An 8,302-nucleotide genomic window follows, 5' to 3' on the forward strand; every position below is an offset into this window, starting at 1 on the left:
AACCTTTACCCAATTACGATTTATGGCACACGACGTGTGTAATGTTATTTTGTTAATTGTGGTGTCAATATTCTTTTTGTAATGAAAAATGTTCCATCTGATATCCATTTTCAATCTTTTTTAGACACAGATCATTTAAATTATCGTTAACATTTTCTGAGCTACTTTTGACAGATGGCACATTTTCCTTCAAATCATTAAACTTTTTCATATGTGAACATATGCAGTGTATACAGTAGTGTTGGATGGGCTGCACAGACTATTGTTGTAAACTGACTGTTAATCAGGTTGACTGTTAAATCTCGATTAATTGATTTTAGATTCATCTTTTCCAAATGGTTTTAACAGGAAACTGTTCGACTTTGTGTTTTTATAAATTAAACTGGGAATACAGTGGCAGAGCACTGGGCTGGCTGGGTCACAAAACAGATTTTGACATACTCTGTCTAAACCAAGCCATGCAACTTTAATGTTATGTGTTGCCCAGGGCTGCAATGTATAATTAAAGTGTTTCTGTGCCCCCCCAGCCCACCCCCTTGCAACGCCTGGTAGACAGATAGGGAATTAGGTGGGAAAAGTGTTTTTGAATTGCTCACAAGAGATGAAAACATTATGGACAGAAAATGTGATATAAAAATGTAGCCCGGCTAATTAGATATGACACTACACCTACAATTGGTCAGGTAAGCAATATAGTAATTTTTTTGTATATCCAAAACCTTTTGTATGAAACCAATGGTCCAAAAATTGCAATTGAAATATAACAGTATGCCAACACTAGACACTACACCAGCATAAATGTCCCACAAGGCAATGCGGTAGTCATGACAACATTCATAACAGACAATGGCGGAGTGCTCTGTAACATCAATAACACTTAAATTTAAGTGTAACTATAGTCCACTTTCCTATAGGTGTAATATAGTTTTTCAATTAGTTCAGACTTAATCGTAAATAATCGTTTGGTCATATGAGGTTGGCACGGGTTACCATGGTTACACGTCTCCAACCTGCAATGAGGCTTTAAGTTTAGTGCGTACGAAAAGATACATACTACTGTTTATTGCAGCCTGGTCACACGTAAAGGTGTATGAATGACACAATAATGCGCAAGGCAAAAGCGTATAATAAGAACGCCATTCTTGGTTTTGGACAATGTCATTTGTACGCCATGTAGTCTGTACTGACTGCAATGTAAATGCATCCATGTAAATATGGCATGCTCCAGAAAACACGTGTTTGAAGCCAGTGTTTTGTTTTGTTAGTTACGTTAGTGACATTTGTGATTGTGCTTAGTTTACGTACTTATTTCAAGGCCAACAATGATGTTTTTCTTAAACCTAACTGAGTGGTTTTGTTGCCTAAACCTAAGTGAGTGGTACTGTTGCCCCCTGCTGCTACTGCACCTTCATACACGCATATAATATTCACGTCTCGGCGAGGCAAAACGTGACACTGACACGTTATCCTCTGGTGGACAGGTGGATTTATTACACACAGAAGTATATTGAACGATACACATATTGAGAATGTAGTGCAAAGTATACGATTTTGGACGCAGCAAAAGACAGACCAATCCAGTATGCGTAGTAGTCTTCAAGAAGTTTCTAGAAGTCCACTCCTCTTGAAGAAGTCCCCGACCCTGCATATGTCAGAGTAGCAGTAATGATGAATCTGCCACTCGGCAAAATCCAGTGAAGATGGGGCCATTCCAACACATCAATTATGAGAAGCGTTTGTTGAGGTAATGTGCTGCACGCAAGGCAATGGGCGGGGGTGGACGGGACCTGCTGCACTATTCATGTCACCATCTGCTCCCTTTCAGAAAGTCTTGCTCCACAGGCCTGTGGGCTCTGGAACCAGGCCGTGGGCTGCGTCCCTGGTCCAATTCTTCCAGCAGTGCTTGTAGCCGCTGCACAAACATGTGATTTAGAGCAGCCAGCTCTGCTGCCATCACTGTTTTGGTCTCTGCTATATACCACCACGTGCAATACAAACAGCCAGGCAGAGCACCTGTGCAATTGGAATCTGCTGGAATGGGGAGAGAATTTAAGGGAGCAAACACAAGCAGCAGGCGACTTCCACAGCAATAACGGGGATCAATAAAGAAAGCACAAGGGGCGACAGCTGAAAGGGGTCATCACATAAGATCCCAAAGCCAACACATGAAATATAAATGCTGCTGAAATGGACGGGATTTCTTCTCGGAACAAATTTCCAAAGACCAAATGTGCTTTGTGTTTCCAATCTTTTCGATCCGTGTTAAACCCCGTATCTAAGGCACTTCTATTGGCTAGATGAGTGAGGAAGCTGTTGACCCACTGCCCAATTTGTCTTTGAGGTGATTAGGACCTGGCAATGGCCTAATTGAAAGCCTTAGTTTGCACTCCTCTGGGCGTGTTTGTAAAGTAAATCCGTGCTCTGATTAAATGTAATATCCACAGTGAATATCTATGAGAGGGGGCTGTGTATCCTGATGGAGGCATCTTATCAGTATGCAAATTGAACAGCTCACTTTGCTCATTATATTAAATGAGCCGCGACTGAATGAGTTTGTCTCAATTATCAATATCAAAGTTGTGGTGGGCGCCTGTTTCACATAGTGGTATTTTAGTCTCATATTAGAGTCTGGGTACAAGATTCAAGGCTAAGTAGGGCTTGTCACACTAAATATTGGCCACCCTGTGGGGTGTCAGCTATAAAAGATGACTTAGCCAGGCAATGATATCATTAAAGACTAAAGCAGAGAAATGTATGAGGACACAAAAGGCCAACCTTCACGTTGCTCTGTGTGCTGCTGTATAATCTGTTGGTGGGGGGTATGAATAAGCTCACTGGAAGGACAGCAAAGGTGTTGGAAAAGGGTAACTGTGACAGACCAATGCACTAATGTATCCACATAATTTAAGGCTATTTACTATCCTCTTTCATAGTATTAAATTGGAAAGTGTGTTTTTTGGGGAAAATGATTCTATTTTGGCTAAACCAATTATATTAATTTGACTAAATTTTCATACTAACTGTACGTGAATGTTATATAAAAAATTTTTCAGAGAAGGTGTTCGGTTCAGGTTCAGATCAGTGTGTGTAACTTCTATGATACTTCCAGCCCGGTCGCACTAAATGGCTTATGAATGTAGTCTGTATTGAGTATTGAGTATTGTAGTCTGTACTAAGTCTAGTTACTACAATACAGCTCTTTCAAATCAGTTACTTGATTCAGTGGAATTAGAAGACAGAATCGAGAGTATCAAATGCATCTGCGTAAATATGCTACACTCAGAGCTAGTGACGTAAAATAAAAAGTGAGAAAGACTGTTTATGGTGGAGGGGAAGTGGATGGGTCCAACAAACACAGGACTTTCAACCAGTAGACTGGTGTCCGTGTCCCAAAGTGTTGTTGAGTTATTTTGAAGTTACGGTAGCTACGGTAGTGACGTTTGTGACGTTGTTTCTGTACATATCTTTGTTAGTTAACGCTCTTATGTTAAGCCCAACCATGCTGTTTTTCCTAAACCTAACTAATGCGGATCACACACAACATGAGAATCAAGCCGATTTTGGGCCTGATTCCCCCCTCCTAACAACGATCAGCAAAGCCTTGATTTTTTGATGGTTCTACTAAAGATTATCTTTCCAGATATTCCTGTGGTGTGAGGTATGTTAAGAATGTTTTTTACATCCCCCGATTGGCTCGGAAGTCCATCCTGACTCAAATCATAAATATTAAACTGTTCAATATTTATGATCGGATATCCTGTTGTGTGTGGGGAACCCCGAGGATAGCCAATGATGCAATTACGTGGGAAAGAACGATAGCTAATTGGAAACCAAGCTGACTGAAGAAGGAAGGACAACCACCGCCATCATTGCCGTGGCTAATGCATGAGCTAATGCAAAACGCGAAGCATAAAGTAGTAGTAAGATGGACCTCAGAAATGGAGGACCAACTTGTTGATTTATGGCAACAACACAAGTGTCTTGTTATTCATGAATGGAATCTGTTAGTGTGTGGTGTTCTGGCTGTTTTGGCCAAATCGTTGCTCACCACACACTATTAGAACAAAACTGTTAAAATTAACATAACATGTTGTCATGTGTGGGGTCTCTCACATTTTCAACATCTGTTGAGATTTTAAAAATATTTTAATGTAAGCATGCCTGAAGTGGTTTTATTGCCTAAACCTAACTGTGGCTGTTACCGTAGTTTTGTTGTGTGGCGTAAAAATGCCACGCGAAAAGGCTAAAATGCGATCTCATGACACGCAGCATGTCCTTGTAATGTTGTGCTATTTATACGCCATCCCATGAAATCAGGTTGATACTTCAGTTTCTTTGGGAATATGCCTATTACAGACAATTTGCGGCATCATTTACAGAGGATTATTGACTAATGTCACACTTCTTAAAAATATGCTTCTTGTGGTTCATCATTTCCTAATTTTGCATCCAAACTAGTGATTACATCCTCATTCATTTCATTTCAGTTTCCTTTATATAAACAAGGAAAATTGTCATTGAGATTAAAATCTCTTTTTTTAAGAGAGACCCGGCCAAAAGGGCAGTATGAATACATTATAAACACGATACAAACAACATGAACAGGCTAAGACAACTCTCACATGCTATAAAAGGGTTTGAATCCAGTCAAGATGCATAAACAGGTATGCAGGCCTATTTGTACATATACAAGTTGCCATAGTATGTTGCCAATTTGAAATGGCCACTACACAGAGATATAGAGTGACAGCTACTGTATAGGGTGAGGAAAGCTTGACTCGCCAGTGACCAGAAAATGGGATCAATACCTCTCTGCACTTTGTCAGAATGATTCGTTGAAAAATGTGATGTCAACATCATACAAATAAACAATGAACTGCTCCCATTAATGGACAATGAAGGCAGGGTCTGTATCAGCTGGGAACAAACACCCACACCCCAACATTATGCTGTTTTGCATGTATTAAGTTTGTATGAGCAATACGGTCATACATCGTTCACCTCTTTTATACTGTCATTGACGATATATATATAATTCATGCTCAATTCGTAGAATTAAACATCAATCATGAATTCTTGTCGCATCTTGAATAATTCTGCGTTGAATTTCAAGCAGTTTGGAAATAAATATCACTGAGTAAAATGTCTCATGGACCTTTTGAATTCTGTTTTGGAAAAGCCTGTGTTTCATAGTTCTTGCTTCAATACTGCCCCCATGTGATATGAAGCTGAATGTTACCCATGTACCACATTGCTCAATGGAATCATGGTATGTTGTGTTCATGATTACTGCGATCACACAAACGTCTGCACCAATCAGCAATCATTATCATAGTTAAATAATGCCGTCCTGAGCCAACTTTTTCTTTGGTCAAACTATGTTCAAACAGAAAGGTAACTATTTAAGCTTCAACATAAATTTGGCATTCTGTAGTTTGTTATATTTGACTGTTCCTCGTCCTTTATCAGAGCACCGCATGAACTTCACCTACACTGTCTTTGACTTTCTCGGAGCAGAGTGAGAGACAGCTGAATAGATCCAAAAACCCAGTTGCTTCGTCTTTAAGTTGATGACTGTCTTTCTCCTTGGGTGATGTGACAGGCAGGTCTGGTGCACCATATGAAATATGAAACAGGATGGGGACAGCCATGTCACAAAGCATCAGTGAGGATGACAGGACCAAAGACCCCGGTCTGCTACACTGACATCTCTGCAGCTAATCGGAAGGTACAGGCCCTCACAGCTGCCGGACCAAAAGATGGAGAGAGGGTCAATAATTTAGCAGTAGCAATATGTTGAGGCTGGTCCAACGTTAAGGTCTCCTTCCATCCTTCTCCTGCACTTTCTGTCACTTTGACTTTCTCACTCGCACGTTTTTGCGAACAAAGATTCATCACCTGCCGTGTAGCGCTGTAAAATTAAACAGCAATTCACAACCTTAGAGGCCTGCAAAGCTGAAGATCCTCTCAGAAGAGAGGAGAATGCAGGTGTATAGTATAACCAATATTGCTTTCTTTTATAATCTGAACGACTTGATTGACACTCTAAAGTGGTTTAACACGTCTATCTGTGTATTGCGAGGACACATTACAAACCATATGACCTGTCCGTGTTAACACTGAGCACATAAGACTCTTTTTCGTTCTTTGCTGTGTCGTATTCTTTCTATGAGGCGTTTCTCAGGTTTTCTCTGCTCATGGGTCACGTTGCCATGACAACCGAGATGAGCTGAATGTTCTGGCAGGTATCACCTTTGCTGTCTCACCTCTGGTGGCTGGCACTCCAGTGTCACCGGTCCAGAGCTGCTGACGGTGGGGACTCTGAAGGTGGAGACGGTGGGGGAAAGCGAGGGCGACGGGGCAGGAAGACGGGCAGAGAGAGAGAGGAAGTAAAGATGGAGAGTTGGCTCGTTGGCCCTCTGGGCCCCAACGCTGCCCTAATGAGTGATGCCAGCGTTGCACTCGGGTGAAACTGAAGTGGCTGCTGTGCAATGGCAAGGAGTCGTCCCAGTGGAGGAGAAACAGGAATGACATTCGCAGGCATCACAGGTCTTGTTCAGGACACTCACTGACTGTGTGACTGTCTGATTAAACAGCTTCTTTTTAAACCTCATAATTCAATAACCATTTCTTTGTCATTCATACATCAATTGACCGATTTCTAAACTCTACTAAACCATTGGATTTCCAATCGTAACTTGAAGCGGTGTTTAAGACTAATACTCAATTCTATATAAGGAGTCGTCATGGAGCCTATTTTCTCTACTCCCAATAGGGGAGAGGCATTACAAACACTTTTCAGATAAACCCAACCCAGATGGTGTAGTGCAAGAGAGTTCTGTAATGCTGGTGTCAACACTTTCCAGGCTCTATTGAGAACAAATTTATATGTCGGCTAAATGATTCACAGAATGCCATTATCATGCTACTGGCAAATCCTTATTTTAGTGTTATACGATACCAGTTACCCCCATGGAAACATTGGTATAACTGTCTTTTATAAAAAAAAAAAAGTGGCAGTTTCTATTTTTTAATGTATGTATTGCTGTTTGTGTTGTATGTTTTTTACGGACTTCAAATCTGTCAATAAAGATAAAATGGAAATGTAATTGAAACCTCATTTTAAAACATAACATTACAGACAGAAACAATTTTCTGCTCTGATCAACAACTCACATGTGTATTCTATCAATACCAGGTATTATTTTTTACAAATGTGGAATGACTTTGGTATAATTTGACCTTAAACGTTGCACATTCTTACTTTCGACCCTGTCAGTCAGTACAAAAGTAACACAACAGTATAAACTTGAATTGTTTATATTATTCTTGTTTTTATTAAACATATCTGACGATGTCATTGTTAATATGTGATTACAAACATATTATATCCTTTATCTTTATAAAAAAAATATTAAATTGAATTTCAATTTCAATTTTCATTTTCATCGAATGTTTTATAGCAGTATGAGCAGTATTACTGTTAAAGAAAATGCAACAATACAACAGTGCTTCAGATTCATTTAAGTATTGATAATAACACATTTAATTTTGTTGTTGGACTTAAGCAGTAACAAGGGTGTAGCGGGACAGGAGAAACATCTGTTACTTTTATCCCGACAATGACTCCTGACAGTTGAACCTGACTTGCTGCTACACTGAAAAACTCTGATATGTCAAACTTCAGGACTTGTTAAAGTAGTAAGTAATCTGTCAAATGATCATGACTATGACTCATGAAACTTCTAGACGTGCTGCTGTATTTGCTGATGTAGTTTGGCACATCAGACTCGTATGGGCTTGAGGAAAATCTCTGCGTTACTTTCGCCCCGCATTACTTTCGTACCGGCCCTCCCCTATGTAATTTACTTGATTTGATGTTGGTTTGTAGGCTGAGAGGAAGGTGCACATTCCTCACGCTCAGCTGTTCAACATTTACATGACCTGTGATTTTTGAGAAATGCTTGTTCACTTAGTGTGTTTAGTCTTTCTGCTCGCACCTGTTTTCTATAGGGGGATTGTAATTCCCTGACCTGTCTGACCCTTTAAGAAGAAGGAATGTGCTTCCCATTTAAAACGTCTTTGTGGGTAATTTTTCTTGCGGTAATGTTTTTCAGTTCCAAATAAGGAAATGTTTAGTTGTTTCTCTACTTCACTAACAATGTTTCTGTTTTGCTTATGCCTCTTGAGAGGGTACATTTGATTAATACCAGGTGACAGGGTATAAAAGGTCTTGGAAGGCAGCAAACTGGTTGGTCTATTTTTTTCAACCTCCAGGAAAATGGAGGAATTCCAGTGTTTA

The sequence above is a fragment of the Sebastes fasciatus genome, chromosome 11 (assembly GCF_043250625.1).
Source record: "Sebastes fasciatus isolate fSebFas1 chromosome 11, fSebFas1.pri, whole genome shotgun sequence".
Lineage (NCBI taxonomy): Eukaryota > Metazoa > Chordata > Actinopteri > Perciformes > Sebastidae > Sebastes > Sebastes fasciatus.